The sequence below is a fragment of the Hirundo rustica genome, chromosome 1 (assembly GCF_015227805.2).
Source record: "Hirundo rustica isolate bHirRus1 chromosome 1, bHirRus1.pri.v3, whole genome shotgun sequence".
Lineage (NCBI taxonomy): Eukaryota > Metazoa > Chordata > Aves > Passeriformes > Hirundinidae > Hirundo > Hirundo rustica.
This window is the reverse complement of record NC_053450.1, coordinates 120776010-120783467: the sequence shown is the minus strand read 5'-3', so window position 1 is coordinate 120783467 and position 7458 is coordinate 120776010. Positions and strand designations below refer to the sequence as shown.

The following is a 7458-nucleotide window of genomic DNA, read 5'->3' as shown; positions in this document are numbered from 1 at the left end:
ATGGTGACTGTTCCCATCAAAACAGACACTTCTGTACAGGACACAACGGATTTTCTCCAAAATGTACAGGAAAGTGATATTAATCACCTCATCAATTCCATATGTATCTGGTTCCACATTTGTGATCCACAGCTGTCCTGTTTCTGTTCAACTCATTGATTCAAAATATCAGGCTTAAGAAAACTCTGGAGAGCAAACAGGGAAATCCTCACTGTCCCTTTTGTTATGTAAACCTAGATTTTTCTTTACTTTCTTCTAAAAGGAAAAAAAAAAAAATCCTAAAAAGAAATGTAAATACTTATATGAGTTTAATTTAAAAATAACAGAACTATTCTATTTGTATTCTCACTGACATATTTAGTGCTGGTTTTAAATACCCTTATTAAATCTAATCATCCTTCCCAAAATATATTTGCATTTAACAGTGTTTTACAGCACCCCACAGCTTACTTTCTGTGATATATCAAAAGAAATATGTGATGATTTCTTTGCTGTCTCCCACAGTGATCTACAGAAGAAAATGGGAAAAACAAATTTCTTCTCTGTGTCCCAAAGACAGTTTAAGGGCACCTGTGGTCTTTTCTGTGATTATATTTAGCATTCACACTGAGTGTTCTAATCCCCTTTGGGTTAAGAAAATACACTAACCCATTAATTTGAAAACATAGTATTCAAATCATTTAATTGCATGGTCAAGGTATAGGAAGGGGTAAGTTAGCTTGTGATGGTAAGAGACACAGGACTATCCAAAAGACTACTGGCTCTCCATTACTATCATATCTCTCTTCATTTGTAGCTCATGACAAATCTAGATGGGATCCTGTAGCCACTAAACCCCGAGACTTCAGGACAGATCCCTGAAGTTCTTGGGTAATTGAACGGCAGGGACCAGGTGTTGGAGACCTTTCTCCAGAAAGCTGTCACAGCTGCCTTCCAGAATGAGAACCTGGGTTCCTACCTGTGAAAGCAAAAGCCAGCACTGGATTAGCTTCTGTCCTTGTCAGGAGGTTGTCAGTGTCCCTACCTGGGCAGGGGAGCTGGCAGCCATCAGGTCTCACAGGTTGTGCACAGCTGCAGGTACACATACTGTAACACAAGCAGAAACATAATTTTTCATTATTTCACTATTCCTTGCTGCATAATACACATATTTTTATGATGTTAAATCTGCATAACCCATATATTAGGACATATAATATATGTACACAAATATACATACAGGTTACAAAAAATTGTTATATTTATCTAACAACTGAAGTGGTTTCCAAAAACAAAAGTACAAGTCAGGTTTGTCAACCCTCTTCAGCATCCTTGCACTAGCCTTCCAGTGCAAAATTATCCTGGAGTACACCCACTTTCTGGCACATCCAGGGTAAAAATAATTTTAAAAAAAGTGTGGAATCCTGATGACTTTATGTTGCAGTGTAAGACTGGCTGGAGTAAGAGCTGTAAGGCAGCTGGGACATCCTTGAAACTTGAGCAAGATCCAAGTACAGATTGGAGCTCTCAGCAGGTGTTGCCATAGTCAGAATTTTTTTGGCTGTTCCAGTCTGTATCCTTAGACCTGGGGACAAGCATGTGCATGATGTTGTACCCTGCTTGCTGATATTGCCCTGCTGGCTGTGCAGTTGCATTTGAGAATTTGCTTCAATGAGAAAAAGAAAAAACTCGGAGCACAATCTGCTGCTAGCAGAAACATGTAGTTTAATGCTGTTAGAGTGCTGCTACACCTTATTTTCTAGATCACAAAGTCAGTGATTTTGCATGCAAGTACCAGAAAACACTGAAGTTCAGTTTCTAGGGAAAGAACAAACCTGTTAGATGATCAAGGGAAGCTATAACAGAGAGCAGATCAAGATAAATCTAAAAGAACAATGTAAATCCATTAAGCTGGTAAGTGCCTATGTGTGACAAATTTCTTTTAGTTACTACACTTTTCTTGTAGTAGTACTGACACAGCACTATAAAATTTAGGGCTCTTTTTCATGTCTGCTCCATCCCAGTGGGATCTCTGGCTGAAATACTGCTCCAAGGAATACAGCACATAATCAGTCCCTTTGAAACTGCTTCAGTAATGCTGAATCCATATAAGTGCGGATGCCAATTATGCTAATGAAACTGCAATGGGCCCGTGGTTCCTGCCATCCTCTAACAGTGCTGTAAAACTACTGTCACACTTAGCAACTACATTTTTGTAGCATATGACCACACAGAATACTGAAATTTGCTGCATGGTGAAGGTGATGCCACATGTTCCCCGACATCCTAATCCTGCTAAGAACACAAAGAAAGCAACAGGGAACAGTAGAAAATATGGATTTTTTTATTTTTTGCTCCCCTTTCTACTTGTCCTATATTCCCATCTCTAGAAGATGCAAGGCTATTGCAAATAATATTTATATTGCCCTCCTTTCTTGCTCCCTGTTTCCCTCCAAGGCAATGCTCCATCCTGAGGAGCAAGCATGAGAAACATAGTGGGCCAGCAAAATTTCAGGGTGCCCCTGAGAAAACCCAAGACAGATCCTTAACATCTTTTCTCCATTTCCTCCTTTGGGCTGATAGGATCTCTTGCAGAAATCCTCACTGGTGCCTTGGCAGGGCATTTCTTTGGGCTCAGGCAGAACCAGTCACGTGTGGGGTTTTTTTCCTCTCTTGCATTCTCTCACACACCCCTACTGTGGCAAGGATAACGCTTCTTCTCAGGCAACAAGTGGGGGGTTCAAAGTCTATATGCTAAAATGTCTACATCCCCTCCCCTTTGTCTTTACAGCCCAGCAATGTTACAATCATCTCTGCAATACAGCACAGGCCAAGGTATCAATCAACCTGTGTGAACAACAGCATTAAGGCTACTATAAAACCCCACTGAGGACACTTTTAGGGTGTGGTGGCAGTAGTTAATACAGATCATGAGAAGACACAGACAGGAATATGGATTCATCAGGAGTAATGGCTTTCACACATGATTAGTCAGGATAAAATAAATGGCAATGCAAGGCTGACCAGTCTGCATCATTGGACATTACTTCTTGCATCAGTGGAAAGTCCCGCCTTACTATTTTTTTTTTTTTTTTTTTCCTACATTAAATCCTATCACTAGCATTATGGTTCCAGAACTGCTGTGTTTCAACAGTGCTTCATCCCTTCTTCATGCACCTTTATTACAAATACTACAGTCTCGGGGAAACAGCTTTGAAATCAGTGTTGCTTGCAAGTGCATCTGCCTTCAACTCTGCCATCACTTTGTGGACCATGACAATTGCAGTCCATAATATTTTTATAAAAGCAGTGAAAACCTACACATGTTGACCTTTTGATTAGTTTATTGTTTATAAAACAATAATATGCTGTCATGATTTCTCATCCTCTCATCTGCCTTCAAAGGGACATCTCACTAATGACACTAATTCCATGATAGGTGACGGATGCTTGGAATTACTGTTGTGGTTAATGGCTGACAGCTTTTTTGGGGATAGACTTCATTCCTTGGCATGCCTGCAGATCCATGCTAATGTTCCTCCCTAACTTCTCAGGTTAAGAGGTTCTGCTGGTTGAAGAGCAAAGGCAGTCTGTGGTGGGGAGGTCCTTCAGCTCCCTGGAGTCACCTACTCCACCCCTGCTCCACAGGCTGCAGATGAGTTCATGAAGCAGTTCCTAAGCCATTTGCAGCCTGTCATTTGAAAATGCAGCTTCACAGGTCACAAAATTAGCTAGAAATACTAATCTTCTCATGTTTCCTGACACTTACTGTGCCTTTTCTTGAGTCAGAGCCCAGAGAAGTGCTATGATACTAGATCTTTAGGCTGCTCAGATGTAACAAAAAGTAACAAAGTAATTTCCAGAATTAAGTCTCCTGACACTAACATAGTGCTGACAACGTTCAGATAACTAATATTTATTTTTCTCCAAGGAAAATTATGAAAATATTAAACACAGTTGTTATTTGCTTAACTGGTTCTATATTATTATTAATTTCTTACATAGAGCTCTATTTTAACTTAATTAGGTTTGCCTTCTTGTCAGTACTCTAGAAGAAGAGGAGCAAGGACATGACACCCCAACATAACAAGGCACAGTCTTCTCTGCATTCCGCTGTTGGCTTCAGCATCCCATCCTCAGCCTTGAGCTAGCATTCGATGTTAAAAGAGCAGTTGCTGCAACCTAGGCTTGGGGAGCAGGCAAAGCTGCAACAGCTAAGAAGTGTTACATTGCTCCTGTGATTGTGGGGATCATCTGGTTCCTGTCTATGGTCTGAACTGCCCGTTGGAAATGTTCAGATACACACACACACACACACAGCGTGGGATAAAACCCATACTCATACCCGGACTTGCAAAGATACGCATAAAGAATGCAGAATTATAAACATGGGCACGTGGAAAACTCAACACTTCTACGGAATTTGCCCATGCCTTATGCTCCTTGAAGCTTGAGTATCGATTTTATCATTCCTTCCTTGCTACTCACTGCTGCCACCACGTGTTAACCACAATTTTGGGGTGGTTTTTTTTTTCTGAAATAATATTGCCCCTTGAGATAGAAACGTGTTCTGCCGTGGGTGAGAAGGATCTGGGATTTGTCAGTACCGAAGAGAAAATATGTGAAATAGGCAAGCCGTTCCTTGGCAGACCGGACATTGCAGGAAACAGTCTAACAAGCTTCAGAAGAGCCCCCATAAGCAAAACTTCAAATTCTGAATTGAGGATTCATGCTATTTATTACCAGTACTTGGTGTGTACACACATGGATGTGTGTTAGGAAGTGCCAGGCTAGTGCTAGTAAGTTCAAGTTCATACACTGACAGTTTCTCTCTCCCCCATGCCTTCCTCTTGCACTTGGATCTCTTGTCATGCCTTTTGAGGATGAAAAACATATTAATAATGAACAGAAGTGGAATGCAGTCAGGAAAGCACTTTCTTCCTAATTCCCATGATCTGGTAGTATGTCTGTTCCCTTGGGAATGAAAGGCAGTCTTCCAGTTTGGGCTAAGTAAGAGTAATTGTGGTTATTTTTACTGTTGGTACAAATGACTAATTAAATCATTATTAACATTTGCTGTGTCTCCATCATACAAAATATGGGCAAGTTTTACCCATGTCATTACACACTACTAAAAATGAGTGTGGCTCACAGCTAATAGGACAGCAAATTTCTGCAAGCTGAACTTCCCCCAGCGTGGCTTGATTCTTGGCTAAATTTATTTCATCTTAAATAACTCGTGAAGGATGACATTTAAGTGACAATCTGTTGATAGCTAATCACAAGCCTGCAGCGTATCATTTCAATGGAATGTCTCGATATGCAAGTTAAGGTTAGTGTAACAATTTGCTGGTTTATGATCTTGTTGAGGGAAACAGGGAGCATATGCAAGGCTTAGCTGTTCTCTCTTCCCTCTGTCTGGCAAGGTCTGAAAGCACATGCCTAGGTATAGATGCAGTGTTACCAGTTCTCACATTGGTTAATGTGTTACCAGCACATACTCCTGGGCCAAGGATTGATTTCAGAATATCAGTTTGCATTTAAAACATAAATTCAAGCTTGGTTTCCAGCTTTTGTGACTGAGAGATAATGGATGGTTAATCCTAGCTCCAAGCCAAGAATGATACTGAAGATGAGTATGAAGATGTGACATTGTAGCCCCTCATGTTTTTGAGAGACTGTTTATGCATATGAAAGTTTGTCTTAAGTCAGTGGTCCTCTACACAGATGTCTTTGCAGCTGAACCCGTGTTTGTCACACCTTGCTGGATCAGCGTGCTGGGGAAGGATAGGGAGCTAACGCTCAGTCAGGACTGAGAAGGAGCGGAAATTGGAGACCCCAATACAAAGGTCTGATGTTACTATCAACAAACTGTGGCCTATTTAGGATTTACTTCTGCTTTTGTACATCATTTGATTCCAGTGCCTCTAAGGAGGGTTTTGAGGAAACAGAACCAGGGTTTCCAGGGTGGTACATGGCAAGGGCATGTGGGAAAACAGGTGTAGATTGAAAGTGGAGATGCTCTGACTGGATATAAAGAAACATCATGAGGCAAATTGAGCATCAGAAGGCATTGCCCAGAGAGGTTGTACGGTCTCTGTCCTTGGAGGTTTTAAAGAACCTGACCATTTAGAGCCCTGAGGACAGGAGCCCTCCAGAGGACCCTTTCCACTTGGATTACCTCGTAAGCCAGCAGATGTAATCTTTTTGGACTTCAGCAAAGCTTTTGAAACTGTCTCTCATAGTTTCTTTCTGGACAAAATGTCCAACACACAGCTGGGTAACAGTGTTATGCAATGGGTAAGCAACTGGCTCATGGGTCAGGTACAAAGAGTTATAGAGAATGGGGTGACATCAGAGTGGTGTCCTTTCCCTAGTGGGGTTCCCCAGTGCTCCACCCTTGTCCTAGGGTGACTTTAAGATACTTTTATGCCCAGTTGTCTGTTCTGTCTCTGCTGGCTATTAAGTTCTGCACCTTTAAGGCTGGTTCCGGGAGCGAAGGGGCCGAGAAGCAGCGCGCAGTTTGTTTGCAGAAGCTGCACTTGCTCCCCCGCATTCCTTCTCACGGGCTGTGTTTTCTGCAGCACGGACAGCAGGAGGGAACTCCTTTTTGCTTTTAGTTAGGTTTTTTAAGCTAACTGAGGCAGAGAAGTTCCCCAGACTGTGGCTTTTCTTTTTGTTGGAACTGATCGGCCCTGCTCTGGACTGAAACCCGAAAAACACCGGGAGCTCACGCCTGTGGCCCACCCGGGATGTGGCATTTTCCAGCGCAGGAGGGACTGATGAGAGACTGAGCGAGCTACACCCCACAACCAGGACTTTCTGAATTTGACACCTCTTCATAACAGCAAGAGGTTTTATTGTTTAATATTATTCATTTTTTAATGCTTGTGAATATTTTGCCTGTTAATTAAACAGGTTTTTTCCACTTTTCTCCAAGGAAATCTTTTCCCAAACCAGCTGGGGGATGGGCTGCTTGAATCTGCTTTCTAGAGGGAAACTTCCCTCCCTTCCACTTTGGAAGTTTCCTCCCAAATTTGCCCTAAACCAGGACCATCCTCCACCCACTTCTCTTCAACATCTTCATTAATGACTTGGATTCAGAACCCAAAGTTTGCTGATGGCACTAAATTGGGAGAAGCTGTAGACTCCCTGGAAGGCAGAGAGGCCCTTCAGAGAGACCTTGACAAATTTGAGAGGTGCGAAATCACCAATCAAATGAAGTTCAGTGAGGGAAAGTGCTGGATTTGGCACCTGGGACAGGACAATCCTGTTGTGTGTATAGACCAGGGAACAAGACGCCAGAGAGGAGCGCTGTGGAAAGGGACCTGAGGGTCCTGGTTGATGGCAAGTTGAATCTGAGCCAGCAGTGCCCTGGCAGCCGAGAGGGCCAACCCTGTCCTGGGGTGCATCAGGCACAGCATCACCAGCCAGGCAAGGGAGGGGATTGTCCTGCTCTGTTCTGCACTGGGGCAGCCT

The 7458-nt window shown here is 42.5% G+C and overlaps 1 protein-coding gene across 2 annotated transcripts in view; it reads right to left on the bottom strand.

The window, feature by feature from the left end:
- Positions 1-465: 465 nt before the first annotated feature.
- DPH3 (diphthamide biosynthesis 3) overlaps positions 466-7458 on the bottom strand; it is a 154197-nt gene continuing 147204 nt past the window's right edge. For both annotated transcript variants that reach the window (XR_005704004.2, XR_005704000.2), the window contains exon 6: positions 466-1086. The gene's annotated coding sequence lies outside the window, so the exon portion shown is untranslated. The remainder of the gene's footprint in view (positions 1087-7458) is intronic.